We start from the raw sequence: 18,106 nt of genomic DNA, 5'->3' as shown, positions 1-18,106 counted from the left end.
TCTAATTTTCACTAAATGATAATGAGATGCTGGCAAATGCATACTATTTTTAACTTAATTAATGATAGATTTTTTTTTATCTTTCAAGCTGTTTTGCAATGTGCCTTTTGTTTTTTAATCATCTTAAAATTTGACACAACAGAATAGTTTAAAAATATAAATAAGAATAAAGATTGTTAAATTTTTATTTATTTATGGAATGTGCTGAAATTCAATGCCTTAATAGTCCTAGTAAATTTTGTAGGTCATGAGTATACCATAATAAAAATAAAGCTATTTGATTGAAAAACTTAACTAAGCCATCTGAAGGTAATGATTTTAATTGATTCAAGTTAGGGAGTATAAAAACAATCTAAAAAATTATATCTGGATCAAACTATTAAATCACTAATTTAAAATCTTTGGCTTTAGAGGTCATTTAATCATGTAATTTAGTAAAGGATGGAAAGACCACTGAACCAGAGGTTGGAAGCCCTGGACTCTTGGTTTATTGTGACTTCAGTTTCCACATCTATAAAAAGAGGGAGGGTATTGGACAAAGTGACTTCAATGAGCCTTCTCTCCCAAATTCTATGACTCACTAGTATTCCAAATTATACATTTTCTGTAGTGATTTTCACTTACCGACATCGCTGAAATGATTTAGCTCTTGGATACTCATATTACTGGAATCACGGCATTTGTTCTGGCTTACTTTTCACTACTAAACTTCTGGAGAATACTGGAACTGCATAGCAGTTGTCTTCCAATCCAAACTGATAAATGTTTATCAAATATTTGTACACTGAAAAGGGATTCCAATGGTACAAGTATGCAAAAGTAACATTTCAGGCCTATGCTGGGAGATAAATTATTACATGAATCAAGTATCATCCAAGTCAGTGTTGCCATATGTCGCATTGGCTACAAAACAAATGAAAATGGGGAGCTTTTTTTTTTCTTCTTCTTTTTTTTTTTTTCCCTTAGGGAGAGTTATAGGAAGGCACTGTAGTAGAAATGGCTTTGCAACAGGCTTTACATTGTTTGAATTTCAAAATGAAAGATTTTGAGAGGTATAAATTGGAATGGAGTGGAAGAAGCAATAGACTTACAAAGAAATACTTGTAAAATCACAGGGTAAGTTCAGATTATGGAGAACTGTAAGTCATATTGATTATATTATAAACCATTTGCTAGTTTTCCAAATCTAAGAATCTCACTTTCAATAGAATGTATTCTCTTGTTTTCCTTTATGATCAGTGGTCACTGATCCACCCTCATTCTTCCCAGTCCGCATTGTAACCAACAAAATTTTTCAAAAGAGAAAAAAAGGATGGTTTGTTTTTCTCATGTGGCATTCTAGTAAAACTGCTTGGATTTCTCCAAGAGATCTAAACTATTTGCACCTTTGGTCTTTTGGGTCTTTTATGTGTTTATTCATTTGATAAATAGAGTACCAACTACATGTCTGACTTGTTTTAAGCAATAGACACAATGATCATAAAAAGACGGGCACTAGCTTATACTCCAGTTGAGTAAAAGGTGGGTAAACTAATAATAATAAGCTAGTTTCGGAGAAGTATAAGTGCTCTAAAATATTAATAAATAAGACAGGGTACTAAGTCGGAGAAAAAAGTAGAATGAGATTGAAAAGGACATATCTGGATAGAGTTGTCAGGAAACCCTCCCTGAAGGCTTAGACTTAAATGATGAGAAGGAATAAACCGTAGGCATACTCGAAGCAAGGTCCTTCTAGCCCTGACCTCTACCTGCATGATGTGTCTCACTCCCTCTTTACTAGGCTAAAAGCTGCATTACTTAAGGATCAGTTCGGATGTCATTTCTCTGGGAACACTTTCCTGACAAACAAGAGCAGATTAAGTGTTAAGCCTCTGTTTACCCCATGTTTAACACTTAATCCCTGTTAATTTCAATTCTCTATTTACTTGTTTATGACCCCATGGGATATTTGAAAGGTAGGTAGAGACTCTGTGTTGATCACAGTCATATTCGCTATACTTAGGAAGTAAATATTGATGAATGAATTACGAAGGTCAACATAACAAACTATTGGCAGTCTATAAAGTTTGCATCTTCGCTCATCTTTTGAGACACTGGTAAATGTTTACTATTGTAGCTCAAATTCTTGTAGTAGTTATTGCTCTCAGTTTATTTACACCTATATTCGAATGAAATGGTAAGTATCTACAATTAATCTATGGATTTCTCAACCCTCGTAACACTTGAAATTAATATAGCCTCAATACCTACTTATTTCAAAGATCTATTTATTTATTTAATTGTTTATTTATTTATTTATTTTTGAGACAGAGTCTCACTCTCTACCCAGGCTGGGGTGCAGTGGCACGATCTCAGCTTACTGCAACCTCCGCCTCCCGGGTTCAAGTGATTCTCCTGCCTTAGCCTTCTGAGTAGCTGGGACTGCAGGCACGTACCACCTTGCCAAGCTAATTTTTGTATTTATTTATTTATTTATTTATTTAATTTATTATTTATCTTATTTGAGACGGAGTCTGGCTCTGTCGCCAGGCTGGAGTGCGGTGGCCGGACTCAGCTCACTGGCAAGCTTCCGCCTCCAGGTTTACGCCATTCTCCTGCCTCCGCTCCCAAGGTAAAGCTGGGACTACAGGCGCTTGCCACTCGCCCGGCTTAGTTTTTGATATTCTTTTTTAGTAAGAGACGGGGTTTCACCATATTAGCAGGATGGTCTCGATCTCTGACCCTTTGATCCGCCCGTCTCGGCCTCCCACAAAGGTGCCTGGGATTACAGGCTGAGCCCCAACGCGCCGGCTCTAATTTTTGTATTTTTAGGCAGAGGATGGAGTTTCACCATGTTGGCCAGGATGACTATCCATCTCTTGACCTCATGATCGCTTGCCTTGCGCCTCCTAAAGTGCTGGGAGTTACAGGCGAGCAGCCACCGTGCTGGCCCTCAAAGACATATTTTATAAATTATTTGGGATTATCCATTCCAAACCTGAGATTCTTTAAATGCATTCTAATTGTTGTTAATAGGTGACTATATTATTACCTTCTAAATGACAATTTGTATACATTGTCAACTTTCCTGTTTGAAAGGGGTAGGAGTTCTTGCTGCTTGCTAGCTCCTTAGCAAAGTCTTTCCTTGGATAAGAAAAAGAAATAGTTTAAACTTCACATATCTAAAATTCGGAACTTTGATTTTTCTTCAAAATAATTTCTTCTTAGAGCCCCATTTATTTTTCTAGTTGCTACTTTCAAAAATCCCTGGACTCACTCACCCTTTCTCTTGCTCATATTCCACATTCAATCCACTCATAAATGTTCATGGCTATAACTTTAAAATATGTCCAAAATCTTTACTATTCTAACTGTCTGACAAAGCTCTCACTATTGCAGTCTGCCTAGACTGATCTACCTTTTTTCAACTGTATCCTCCCACCTTTTAGATTGCAGAAAGCAGTGGGAGGCAGTATCTAAAATCATGAGTCACATCATGTCACTCAAAACTTTCCAAGGTTTTGCCATTTCACTCAGATGTAAATTAAAAAAAAAAAAAATCTGTGGTATGTAAAACCCTAAGAAAGCTGCCCCGGTATACATCTCTTGCCTCCTTTCTTCTTCTTTCTCTCTCCTTTACCCAATTCCTCTTGGCCAAATTGGTCCTATTACTAGTTCTTCGGCATGACACGTAGACCCTTGCCTTCAAACTTTGCATACATTATTTCTTCATGGAATAGTTTTGTTTCAGATATTTACATAGTCTTCTCTGTAATTATTTCCGTTTTTATTCCAAGGCATCATACTCAGAGAGAATTTTTCTGCTTGCTTCTCCTAACGTAGCTATTTCCTATCTTCGTCCAGTCTATTGCCCACTGTTTATTTATTACCTGATTTTATAACATATATTTGATTGCTTTTAGTGCTAGTCTTATCTACTAGAATATAAGCTCTGTGAGATAAATTTATTTTACTCACTGCTGTCAGCTATACCCATTAATCCAGGCAAGAGATGCCTTTGCATTATTTCTTGCACCTTATAATACCCTGAATGCCATAAACATATATGAAATCATTTATTTAAAATTACATGTTGGGAGGGAATTCTCCATGGTCTCTTACATTGTTGCATGTTTTTAAAAGAGGCATTACAGTTTTTTTTTTTCCTCTGGACTACTTTTCAAGGATGTTTTATGGTGAACAGATAGAGATGGTCAGAAGCAATTACAACAAAACAAAATTGACAAATGGGAGCTAATTAAAGGGCTGCCACACAGCAAATGAAATTATCAACAGGGTAAACAGACAACCTACAGAATGGGAGAAAATACTCACAAACTACACATCTGACAAAACTTAATATCCCAAATATATAAGAAACCTAAACAAATCAACAAACAAAAAAACAAACAAACAAAAAATTAAAAATGGGTAAAAGACATGAACAGATACCTCTCAATAATAGACACACATGTAACCAACAAACATATGAAAAAAAATGCTATCACTAACCATCAGAGAAATGCAAATCAAAACCACACGGAGATGTCACCTTATAGCAGTCAGAATGGCTATTATTAAAACATCACAAAACAATAGATGCTGGTGAGCCTGAGGAGAAAAGGGAATGCTTATACATTGTTGGTGGGAATGCAAATTATTTCAATCACTGTGGAAAACTGGAGATTTCCTCAAACAACTTAAAATAGAACGACCATTCTACCCTGTAATCCCATTATTGGGTATAGATACAAAAGAAAATAAATCGTTCTAGTAAAAAGACACATGCAGTCATATACTCATCACAGCACTCTTCACAATAGCAAAGACATGAAATCAACCTAATTACCCATCAATGATGGATTGGATAAAAAGAATGTGGTTCATATACATCATGGAAAACTGTGCAGCCATAAAATTAATGAAATCGTGTCTTTTGAAGAAACATGGATGCAGCTGGAGACCATTATCCTAAGTGAGTTTAAGCAAGAACAGAAAACCAAAAACCGCATATTCTCACTTATAAGTGGGAGCTAAACAATGAAGGCTTATAAACATAAAGATGACAACAATCGACACTGGGGACTGCTAGAGGAGTGATGGAGGAAGGAGGGCAAGGGTTGAAAAATGTTGACTACTATGCTCACTACCTGGGTGATGAGATCACTTGTACCCTTAACCTCAGCACCATGCAATATACCCATGTAATAAACCTGCACATATACCCTTGAATTTAAAATAATTGGTGAAAATAAATATTCAAAAATAGACAGTGTCTCCCTCTGGATATTTATTTCCCAATCAGGACAATAAAGGTAATAGTAACAAATAATAATAGTAAAAAAAAAAAAAAAAAAAAAAAAAAAAAAAAAAAAGTCAAAAAAATCATTGTAAAAAAAAAAATAGAGATAGTGTTCCCCTCCAGGGAAAATGTTAGGCAGGTTGGTAGCATCCCTCTTATAAGAATGGGAGTTTCTTAAACTTGACATTCCTTAGCTGTGATCCACTGTGTGCACAGCATTCACCTGAGCTGATCCTTATCACCCTCATGGAATGAGGGAATACCAAAGATGCTAGGTCTGAATGTTTATGTCTTCCACAAATTCATATATTACAATTATAACCCCCAAGGTGATTGTTTTAGGAGGTAGGGGCTTTGAGATGTGATTAGATCATAAGGGTGGAGGGTGTGGGAGGTCATTAGATCATGGTGATCTGGGATTAGTTCCTCTATAAAATAGTCCCAAGAGAAACCCCTCTCACTTTTCACAATGTGAAGACATAGTGAGAAGGTTCCACCTATGAACCAAGAATCAAGACTTCCTTAGACACCAAATCTGCTAACACTTACATCTTGGACTTTCATCCTCCATAACTATGAGAAATTAATTTATGTTGTTCATAAGTCAGTCTATGTCATTTTGTAACAGGAGCCTGAACTGACTAAGACAGGAGTTCATTCTGCTTGTTTTACCATGAATAATATAATCTTCTATCTCTGACCCAGGTATCTCATGTTTTCAGCAGCAACTGTGGAAGGCTAACTTATTCATTAAAAATAGAACAAAATCTCAGACATTTCATAGGTCTGGATGACACACAGGTTCCAGCACTCAGTACTGACACTGTACAATCCATAATCCTCAAGTTACATTTCCATAACTGTATGGTTCAGGACAAAAAAAAATTGCTTCTCCATATCTTTTTTTCTATGTCCTTGAGAAAAAGGCAATTGCCTCCAGTTCTGTAAAGGTAGGTAGGTTGCACTACTCCCTTCATCAGAGATAAACATTGCTTTGAAATGTAAGAAAAATTTGAGTGATGAAAATTGTTAGGCAGAAAAGGTCAAGTTAAGTCATGAAATTGTTCCCTTCAGAAAACATAAATGCAATACATTTTTACATGAAATTAAGTGTAATTTTATAGCCTTGCTGGCTATTAGAGCTTCTTTTTCTTCTAAATAGTTGTAGATGTAATGAAGAATTAATGCAATATTCTCAGAAGTTGCATATGGTGTCTCAGGAATATTTTACAATATTGAATAATTTATATTACTCTTAAAATGGAATATAGGTAGTTCCCAATGAAACATTTAGGAAACATATTAGTTACAGTTTACATTGGTTTTATATGTACATCTTGCTTTACAAGGTAGTAAAATTGTTATATAGTAGTTTATATAATAAATTTAACATTTTTGTAGTACATGCAATGATAAAATTATTTATTTTATCTAACCCCATTTCAAATGCTTACAAACAACAAATAAAATCTATTTACAGGTTTTCTTTAATAATTTTATTCATAATTTTAGTTTGCTAGGCTTTTGCAGTCCAAAGTTTCTCTATATTAAAACTAGTTAAAATCATCAAAGAACTATAAATGTTTCTAAAAAGTTGTTTCATTTGACATTATTATCAATAGAACACAATAATGTTCTTGATAATAAGAATGTAATTACCGATTTTGTGACAATAATGGTGAAAAAAGCTATAGAGTAAGAATACAATAATTAACAAATTATGTGTTCATAAATCAAACATCACTGGCTCAACCATTCAACACCAAAATATACGTAATAATAATTAAATTCAATCATCGTTTATATTTTGCTGATTCTTAGTCATACACAATATTTTTTATCTATTTTAACTATTATGAAAATATGTGATTATTAATATTCTGTGCCAACTTGATTGGATTGAAGGTTGCAAAGTATTATCTCTGGGTGTGTCTGTGAGGATGTTGCCAAAAGAGATTAACATTTGAGTCAGGGGACTGAGAGAGGCAGACCCACACTCAGTCTGGGTGGGCATCATGTAATCAGTGGCCAGCATGGCTAGAATAAAGCAGGCAGAGCAACGTGGAAATACTAGACATTTTTTTCTATCCTGATACCTTTTCCCCTAAATATTCTGACGTGATAAAGTTCAACATAAGGATCTCTTGCTGCTTGAAAACTTCTCTCACTGCTGAACTTGTAAAGGTGATTTCCTCCTAAGGCTTCTTTAAAACAGATGTTTCAACGGGCACAAATATATATATAAATTGCCATATAAGTAATAACTATGTGGATTCATATAAGATGTTTTTCTATAATTAGCGTAGACATGAATAAGCAGGTAGAATTATTAACTTTGCACATAATCAATATCATGATGAACCTTATTAGTACCATGGTTCCATCCTGACTTGACCTCCACTGCTTTTAAACTCATCTTCCTAATATGCTGTAAATTCGGTATCATCAACCATGCAAATACTTCATGGGTATAAGGAATGCTGCAGCCTATGCTTTGATTTCTGTCATACTCTCCTTTATTTATGCCCCAGTTACTATCTGCTACTTTCAAACTTTCCCACTGCATTCCATAAATGCCACTGAACAGTAGCTTTGCACTTGGTTCAGCAATTTTTAATCACTCATTGCTGTTCAACACAATGCCATATTTTCACAGACCTGGGGGTTACATCATCACAGACACTGGCTGTAGCTGTGTGTTTAGGGACTCCTTATCCTCAATTCTGTGCACAACCCTAGGTGACGGTACATTTCATTTTCCTAAATGAAAGAAATTGCTCTCCCCAACAACCAAACCCAAGTCCTAACTCCATCTTCACTTCTCTCTCCTTTATTCCCACATCTTCAAGTTTTTGTTTGTTTTATCAGAGCATATACCCTAATATATGATTTTCTTTCCCATCTGCTCCTCAGGAGAAGGTTGATCTGCAAATTCCACTCACACTCAGTACTATCTTCTTGGAGGTACCTTATCATACTGTGCTTCTTAAAATCTGAAATCTTCCTCAACCTTGGAAAAGTAAAGTTGAACGTCATGGAGGTTTGTGAAGCTTGGATTAAGGGTATACTACAGGGCCCCAATTTTTTGAAGTCCTCTGGTTTAGCCTAAAAATGCATCTACATTTGAATTTTATTTTACAATGGAATCTGGTTTACTTCTTGGAATTTATTATCAGTCTTTAAAACTGTGACAGGAAGAAACAGAAAAAACAATAAAGAAGCATGCTAAGGTCATATTAAAAGTTTTGGTACCAACAGAGAAAAATATATGAAGTCAGCTGTAGAAAAGACTTCTTTCTGTGTTGTTAAAATGTAGCTTTAATTATAAAACTCAAAGCATTCTTTTGAAATGGCAGTGCCTGTGAATTTATAGCCCTACGAAGCCAGTCAATTCTCAGCAACATAAAAGAGAAGCAATTCTCTTTTACTTACTGTTGTATCTTAGCAGATTATTTTCCTATATAAAAAACGTTTTAAAAAATTACATATTATATTTTACCTTGAAAAGTATGCATTTACATGTGTAGGGTTGTGTGTGTAGTTGTGTGAGCTGTTGTTTTAGTAGTTGCTATATCATGAGGTGAAATTGTAAAGATTTTAGAAAGGATGTTAGGCATGATACCCACTGATACAGTTTGGCAATGTGTCCCCACACAAATCTCATCTTGTAGTTCCCATAATTCCCACATATTATGACATATTATGGGAGGGACCTGCTGGAGGATAATTGAATCATCGGGGTTGGTCTTTCCTATGCTGTTCTCATGATGGTGAATAAGTCTCATGAGATTTGATGGTTTTAAAAAACAGGAGTTTCCCTAAACAAGCTCTCTCTCTCCTTGCCTGCTGCCATCCATGTAAGGCATGACTGACTCCATCTTGCCTTCTCTCATGTTTGTGAGCCTTCCCCAGTCACCTGGAACTGTAAGTCCATTAAACCTCTTTCTTCTGTAAATAGCCCAGTGATATGGTTTTGCTGTGTCCCCACCCAAATTCATCTTGAATTGAATCTGCCAGAATTCCCAGATGTTGAGGAAGGGACTCAGAAGGAGATAATTGAATCATGGGGAATCATGGAGACCAGTCTTTCCCATGCTACTCTAGTGATAGTGGAAAAGTCTCATGAGATCTGATGGTTTATCAGGGGTTTCTGCTTTTCCTTCTTCCTCATTTTCTCTTGCTGTCCCCATGTAAGAAATATCTTTTGCCTCCCGCCATGATTCTGAGGCCTCTCCAGCCATGTGAAACTCCATGTCCAACTAAAACACTTTCTCTTCCCAGTCTCATGTATGTCTTTAGCAGCAGTGTGAAAACAAACTAATACAGTAAATTGGTACCAGGAGTGAAGTGCTACTGAAAAGATACCCCAAAATGTGGAAGTGACTTTGGAACTGGGTGATAGACAGACATTGGAACAGTTTGGAGAGCTCAGAAGAAGATAAATAAACATTGGAAAGTTTGGAACTCTCTAGAGAATTGTTGAATAGCTTCAACCAAAATGCTGATAATGATATAGACAATGAAATCCAGGCAGAGATGGTGTCAGATGGAGATGAGGAATTTGTTTGGAACTGGAGCAAAGATGACTCCTATTATGTTTTAGCAAAGATATTGGCTGTATTTTGACCCTGCTCTCGGGACTTGTGGAACTTTGAACTTTGGAGAGATTATTTAGGGTATCTGGCAGAATAAATTTCTAAGAAGCAAAACATTCAAGAGGTGACTTGGGTGCTATTAAAAGCATTCAGTTTTATAAGGGAAGCAGAGCATAAACTTTCAGAAAATTAGCCACCTGACAATTTGATAGAAAAGAAAATCCCATTTTCTGAGGAGAGATTCAAGCCAGCTGCAGAAATTTGCATAAGTACGGAGGAGCAGAATGTTAATCCCCAAGACAATGGGAAAAATGTCATCTTCAGAGCATGTCTGATGTCTTTATGACAGCCCCTCCCATCACTGGCCTGGAGGCCTAGGAGGAAAAAGTGTTTTTTTTTTTGTGCTATGCCCAGTGTCCCTGTGCTGTGCAGCCTAGGGACTTGGTGCCCTGTGTCGCAGCCACTCCAACTGTAACTAAAAGGGGCCAAGGTACAGCTTGACCTGTTGCTTCAGAGGCTGCTAGCCACAAGCCTTGGCAGCTTTCACATACTGTTGATCCTGTGAGTGCACAGAAGTTGAGAACTGGGGTTCAGGAACCTCTGCCTAGATTTCAGAGGATGTATGACAATGACTGGATGCCAAGGCAGAGTTTGCTGCAAGGGTGGCACCCTCATAGAGAATCTCTACTAGGGCAGTGTGGAAGGGAAATGTGGGGTTGGAGCCACCACACAGAATCCCTACTGGGGCACTGCTTAGTGGAACTGTGAGAAGAGGGCCACCATCCTCCAGACCCCAGAATGTTAGATCCACTGACAGCTTGCACCGTGCACCTGGAAAACACACAGACTCTCAATGCCAACCCATGAAAGCAGCTTGGAAGCAGGTTGTATCCTGAAAAGCCACAAGTCTGGAGTTTCCCAAAACTGTGGGAACCCACCTTTTGCATCAGCAGGAATTGAATGTGAGACATGGAGTCAAAGGGATCATTTTGGAGCTTTCAGATTTGACTGCTCCACTGGATTTCAAACTTGCATGGGACTTTAGCCATTTTTGTTTTGGTCAATTTCCTCTTATTTGGAATGGATTGTACCCCCATTTGCCCAATGCCTGTACCTCCATTGTACCTAGAAAGTAACTAACTTGCTTTTGATTTTACAGGATTGTAGGCAGAAGGGAATTGCCTTTGCTCAGATGAGATGTTGGACTGTGGACTTTTGAGTAAATGCTGAAATGAGTTAGGACTTTGGGGAACTGTTGGGAAGGCATGATTAGTTTTAAATGAGAAAAAGGCATGGAATTTGGGAGGGGCCAGGGGTTCAATGATATGGTTTCACTCTGTGTCCCCACCTAAATCTCAACTTGTGGCTCCCATAATTTCCACATATGATGAGAGGGACTCAGTGGGATATAATTGAACCATGGGTAGTTCTTTCCTGTGCTGTTCTCATGATAGGGAATAAGTCTCATGAGATCTGATGGTTTTAAAAATGGGAGTTTTCCTGCACAAGTTCTCTTTGTCTGCTGCCACCCAAGTAAGACATGACTTGCTCCTCCTTGCCTTCCACCATGATTGTGATGCCTCCCCAGCCACGTGGAACTATAAGTCCATTAAACCTCTTTCTTTTGTAAATAGCCTAATCTCAGTTATGTTTATATGAAAAGGGACTAATACATTCAACATGCCCTTGCCTTGTCAGAAGGGCAGTAAATGAGACCAGATTACTGGATTTGGCAGAGCACGGCCTGGACTTGAATGAATTGCCATGTTCTGTACATCTTATTTTTTGCACACACTGTTATCTAACTCAGCACTCACCCTAGCTCACTCATTTATCTTGATTGCACTTTTCTATTCTTCTCAACTAGGAGTGGCCATTGTGTATTGTCTTGGGCAATAGGACATAAGCATAAATGTACTTGGTGGGTCTCTGGGCATGTGTTTTTTCTTCCATTGGAAGAGATAGAGGTTTTCCATTTCCAGCATCTTCCTGCCCTAAATGTATGTATGATCCTGGATTGAGGACAATCATTAGCCACCATGAACAGGCAGCTCAAAGAATGAATCACGAGACCTATGTACTTGCCATTTTTGAGCCATTGACACATTAACACTATCCTTCTAGCTCTTGACACTATGTTATGTAAGAAACATAAAACTTCCCTCCCCATGAATGGACAAAGTGACTTTCCTGCATGGTAATGATTATTCATATTTCTGTCAAATAATTTAAGAAGCTGTTTTACCTTACACACAAGTTAAAACAGTGGTGTTAGCTTTCAGCCTGGAGAAAGAGAGAATATTTCACTTCTCAGGGCCTTGTGGTCCTTAAGTGTAAGGATGAAAGACTTAATATCTTCGGAGAATTCTCAGTGGCAAAGGAGCTGTTTCCCAGTACACAGGAGTGAAAGAGAGACTCAGTGGAGTGTTAACTAGTAGATGATGCTGAGAATGAGGCCGAAGTATTGAGCATAGCCCCATATGGCAATGGAGAATTTTTTTGATTGTTCTTTTTCTCTTTTCTTATCCACTTTTTCTGAACCTTAAGTAAAATATTGTTGAATGTTGAGGCTGGTAAAGTTAGTTAGACTATGAAGGGATAAGAAAACCAGATCCATGAGTGATTTGGAATGACAGAGGAGGATGTGGCTGCTTCCTTTTAGCACATACTGTTCACAAAGGATGATGGTGGTGTCTCCATGGTGGCAGTCTCACTGTTATTGAAAGCAATAGTATTTAGGCTTAAAGGAGAGTGCACAGGAAAATCGTATATCTAACATACTCCTTAATGTTTGTCACATAACATTTTGAGGAAATCTCATAAGCAACTGGAGACACTGAGATGTTCTAAGCATGAGAAAGAACCCTACATTGTCATCATTGGATGTTTATGGAAATATAACTTAACCATAACATCAAGGACTAATCAGTCCAGAAAATAATTGAGTTGCATACATTTATATTTATAGGAAATATTTTACTTGTAAAAATGAAATATAGTCTATTCTTCTTTTTTAATCTTTAGATGTAATGCTATAGTTTTCAGTGTATCAATTCTAGAGAAAAAAAAAAACTTAATGGAAGAGTGCTGACATGGCCTATCAAATCTAACGTTTTTTCATTTGTCAGAGTACTTACCAAGAAAAGATGTCCAGAATGATGTTCACAGGGTGGTTTGACACAATACTGCTTGTGCAGTATAATAAACTCATAATGTCCCTGGTCCATTGGCCAATTTCTTTCCTCTATTAGGATGCTTTTCATGATAAAAGCTGATGAATAGCTTTTACTATATTATTGGTGTTTCAACTTTCATTACACATAATGAGTTTCAGGTAGCTTACTGTAAAGATGATATCAGTGTATCCAACTATCCAACTTTACTTAATTTGTCAAACACAATAGAAAAATCTTCACATTGTCCCTTACAGTTGTTGAAAATAGACAGAAATGAAAGAAAATCTACTGAATTAATGTCTCATATCATTAAACAATGAATTAATTCACATATCAGTTAATATTTGATAAAGAATTTTATCTTCATTAAAGAAAACTGATATGGAATGCTGAATTTGAAAACTGTAACCAGGACATTTTTTAACAAGGCAAGCTTATATCTGTGTGTTGTGAAGTATATCAAGTTTTGAAGTTCTTGCTCCATTTCCTAACATATTTTCCCAGAAAAACACACATTCATACCACTGCTTTTATGAAATTTATCACTTTATCATCTCATTGGCACCCTGAGAAAATCAAGAGACAAACCTTTAATTTCAGACTTCAAATCAAGGAAAGTTGTCATGGATAAAGAGAGGCACAATAATAAAGGACTCAATTGCCCAAGACAACATAACAATCCTTATTGTGTATGCACTTAACAATAGATTGGCAAAATACATAAGACAGAAACTGATAAAACTTCAACTAAAAATAGATAAACCAACTAGTATAAATGGAAACTTAAAATGTACGGATTCAGGAAACAGAAAATCAGTAAGGACATATATTATTGGTCTCTATAGTCTTCGCATAATCTAGCAACAGAATACATATTCTTCTCAAGTTCACATGAAACATTCACCAAGATGGAATATATCTAAGCTAAAAAACTCTGCCTTCACAAATTAAAACAAAGCAAAACAACAGAAGTTATACAATGTCTTTTCTAAAATCACAATGGAATAAAGCTAGAAATTAATAATATAAAGGCAACTGGAAATAAAATATTTGGAGATTAAACAAAGTACTTGTAGAGGGGAAGAGAGATGAAAGGTAGTTAAGGGATACAAAAATACCATTAGATAAAAGGAAACAAGTTCTAGTATTCAACAATGCAATAGGGAAATTGTAGTTAAAAATAACTCACATGTTTTTAAATAGCTAGAAAAGAAGAATTATACTGTTTTCAACACAAAATATATAAATATTTAAAGTGATGATATCTCAATTACTCTGAAATGGTAATTACACATTGTATATAGGTATCAAATTATCACATGTGCTCCAAAATAAGTGCAATTATTATATATAAAATAAAACGATATGATTTAAAAAACACATTTCTAAATAATGTATGGGTCCAAAATCTCAAGATAAATTTTATATATTTTGAACTAAATTAAAATACAACTTGTAAAATTTGTGCAATGCAGCAGAAACAGCAAAATTTTAGCACTGAATATGTGTTAGAAAATAAGAAAGATTAAAAAACAATTACCTAAACTTCTATCTTAGGCAACTAGAAAGAGTAAATATAATTCAGTGTCAGTAAAAGAAAACAAATAATAAAATTAAACCAGAAATTAATAAAATTAAAAATAGGAAATCAATACCAAGAATTAGTAGAACTAAAAGCTGTTTCTTTGAAAATATAATAAAATTGATAAACTTCTAGCCAGGAAAATTGAGAAAAAAGAAGAAACCATTATTAATATCAGAAATGAAAGAGGGAATACCATTACAGATCCCATGGGTATTAAAAAGATAATATGAGAATACTATGAACAATGTTTAGCCCACCAAATTGATAACCCAGATGAAATGAAACTGGTTACTTGAAAGATATCTGCTAAAACTCAAACAACCAAAAATAACCTTAATAGTACTGTATCTGTTAAAGAAACAGATAAAAATAGTAACTTTTCAAAACAGAAAGTGGGTTTACTGGCAAATCCTATGAAATATTCAGGACAAATTTATATTAATTCTCTATAATCTCCTCCACAAGATAGAGGCAGGAAAATTATTTTCTAACTCATTCTATGAGGAGATAATTACCCTAACACCAAAACCAGAAAGACTCAATACAAATGCAAATGGCAGAACACTATTTCACATAAACATAGATGCAAAAATCCTCAAGAAATATTAGCTAATCAAAATTAAAAATTTATTAAAATATTATACACTATGGCCAGTTGGGGTTTAGCCTATGCTAAACCAAGGCTGGTTCAACATTTGACAATTAATTACTGAGTTCTGTCACATCAACAAATAAAAGAAAAAAATGTAATGATTATATCTACAGATGCAAAAAAGAAATCATTTGAGAAAACCCAACACTGATTCAAGATTAAAATTTCTGAGCAACCTAGAATAAAGGAGAACTTCCTCAAATGTACAAAAATTACAGCTAACTTCATCTTTAATGGTAAGAAAGTTGAAGCTTTCTTGTTGAAATCAAGAACAATTTTAGGTTGCAGAGGCATGAAGCAACACCCAGAGAATCACCACAGTCATGTGCTTTCACTGTTTATTACTGGAAACCTGAAATCGTAAACATACTTCTTTCCATTTGTACACTGCAAAGGGACATATAAAAGAATTATACATGTTCCATAAAATCACTTTGCAACAGCATATATGTGAAAGAAGAATTATCCAAGATAAGAAGGGTTAACGAAGAATATTAGGTAGAGATGCCATTTGCTTTTCTACATGTGTTTAAACATCAATGTTGAGGTGTCATGGAACCCCTAGCAACCAAGAGTCTGTTTCACCTCTAATAATATTATTCAGGCAGGACTCTAGTCCAGTTTTAATATTTTTCTTTCTTTTGACAATATTATTTTTTATCATATATACAAACTTTTCTTTTTTTTTTTTTGATAGATAGAATCTTACTCTGTCACCCAGACTGGAGTGCAGTAATGTGATCATGGCTCATGGCAGCCTCGACCTCCTAGGCTCATGCGATCCTCCCACTTGTGCCACTCGAGTAGACACACACCACCATACCCAGTTAATTGTTGTTGTTGTTTTTTTTTTTTAGAGATGCGGTCTCACTATGTTGCCCAGGCTGGTATCAAGTTCCTGGGCTCAAGCGATCTGCCCACTTCAGCCTCTTAAATTGCTAGGATCACAGGTGTGAGCCACCCTACTCGGCCAAGTTTCAACATTTTTCACATGGTAGTTTTATAATAATCCAATTGGCATTCTTAAATATGAACAATTATATTTGTAGGAACATCTACTATGTGCAAAGAACTCCTGAAAATATTTTAAGTAGATTATCTGTAATCCTTTAAAACCTGACACAGAGAAAGCACTGTTTAGACTAGTGGCAAGTAACAGAAACTGACAGGACACAGGTTAAGTGAAACAGGAGATGTAAAATAAGAACACAGGGATGCATCATCGAGCCCAAGGGCAGGCATATATTCAAAACTAGAAAAAACTGACATCAGAAACTTTACATTTGTCAGGAATTTGGTGTTTTTCTTTTTTGTTTGTTTGTTTGTTTTTAATTTTGCTTTCCTCTGTGCACTGCCTGCCTTCTATTCCTAAGCTCAGCCCACACTGAAAAACCAGGGATGCTGGCTCTGGTTAGTTCAGGAATTCTCCAGCATAAGATGACCATGGCATATATGGGAATAATGTATTGTAATTGACCCTAAAGTTTTATGGGGCTTCATATTCAAACAAAAGCCAGATAAAATAATTGATGTCATAGAAATATCAACAGAGGAGCTCATCTGTTGATGATTTAACAGATGTGTTGTAATTTAGAGCACTCTTCAGTAATGAGCACAACTTCAGTTCAGACACAGAAACATTTGTTATTATTAATCTTGTACTCAACACGACTGTAGATGTTTGGCTAAATTCCATCATGTGTTTTCCCCCCATCAGTTAAAATAATAGATTATGGCTATTGTAAAATTAGTCTAGTTCTTGCATTAAATTTGTCCCCTGAAGTCATAAATGGAAAATAAATAGCCACTTTCAAGGTTATTTCTTGAGGTTTGTAATATTTTTGCTCTAATTTGGGGAACAATTATAGTTATTGCCACTTTTATAATTTACTTATGTTGGAGCACAGAGAACTCTCTGGGCACTATGTTTATAATTTAAAAGGTATATTACATTTTGTTAGGGACTATTTAATCTATTAACTATAAATTCAAGCAATGCACCATTTCATAAAATCCAATAAAAGTATTTTGAAATATCAATTGGGATTTTTTCCAAAAGAAATATATGGATGAATTTAAAAGTATATTTTAATGGTTTTGAAAGATGTTTTTTATTATACTTCAAGTTCTAGGGTACATATGCACAATGTGCAGATTTCTTACATATGTATACATGTGCCATATTGGAGTGCTGCACCCATTAACTCGTCGTTTACATTAGGTATATCTCCTAATGCTATCCCTCCCCACTCCCCCGACCCCACGACAGGCCGTGGTGTGTGATGTTCCCCTTCCTGTATCCAAGTGTTCTCGTTGTTCAATTCCCACCTCTGAGTGAGAACATGCAGTATTTAGTTTTCTGTTCTTGTGATAGTTTGCTGAGAATGATGGTTTCCAGCTGCATCCATGTCCTTACAAAGGACATGAACTCATCCTTTTTTATGGCTGCATGGTATTCCATGGTGCATATGTGCCACATTTCCTTAATCCAGTCTGTCACTGATGGACATTTGGGTTGGTTCCAAGTGTTTGCTATTGTGAATAGTGCCACAATAAACATATGTGTGCATGTGTCTTTATAGCAGCATGATTTATAATCCTTTGGATGTATACCCAGTAATGGGATGACTGGGTCAAATGGCATTTTTAGTTCTAGATCCTTGAGGAATTGCCACACTATCTTCCACAATGGTTGAACTAGTTTACAGTCCCACCAACAGTGTAAAAGTGTTCCTATTTCTCCACATCCTCTCCAACACCTGTTGTTTCCTGACTTTTTAATGATTGCCATTCTAACTGGTGTGAGATGGTATCTTG

At 35.8% G+C, this 18,106-nt stretch overlaps 1 long non-coding RNA gene across 3 annotated transcripts in view; it reads left to right on the top strand.

Moving 5' to 3' along the window:
• LOC108527199 (uncharacterized) overlaps nt 1-18,106 on the top strand; it is a 28,501-nt gene that overhangs the window by 3,035 nt on the left and 7,360 nt on the right. The window contains exons 2-3 of one of the 3 annotated variants that reach the window (XR_001884732.1): nt 967-1,116; nt 8,195-8,321. The exons of 1 other annotated variant lie outside the window; for it this stretch is intronic. This is a non-coding gene — a long non-coding RNA (uncharacterized LOC108527199). The remainder of the gene's footprint in view (nt 1-966; nt 1,117-8,194; nt 8,322-18,106) is intronic. One more of the 3 variants, XR_001884731.1, reaches the window with a different exon arrangement.

Source organism: Rhinopithecus bieti, unplaced genomic scaffold (assembly GCF_001698545.2).
Source record: "Rhinopithecus bieti isolate Rb0 unplaced genomic scaffold, ASM169854v2 scaffold_2453, whole genome shotgun sequence".
NCBI lineage: Eukaryota > Metazoa > Chordata > Mammalia > Primates > Cercopithecidae > Rhinopithecus > Rhinopithecus bieti.
The sequence above is the reverse complement of the archived record's forward strand: the minus strand, read 5'-3'. Positions and strand labels throughout refer to the sequence as shown.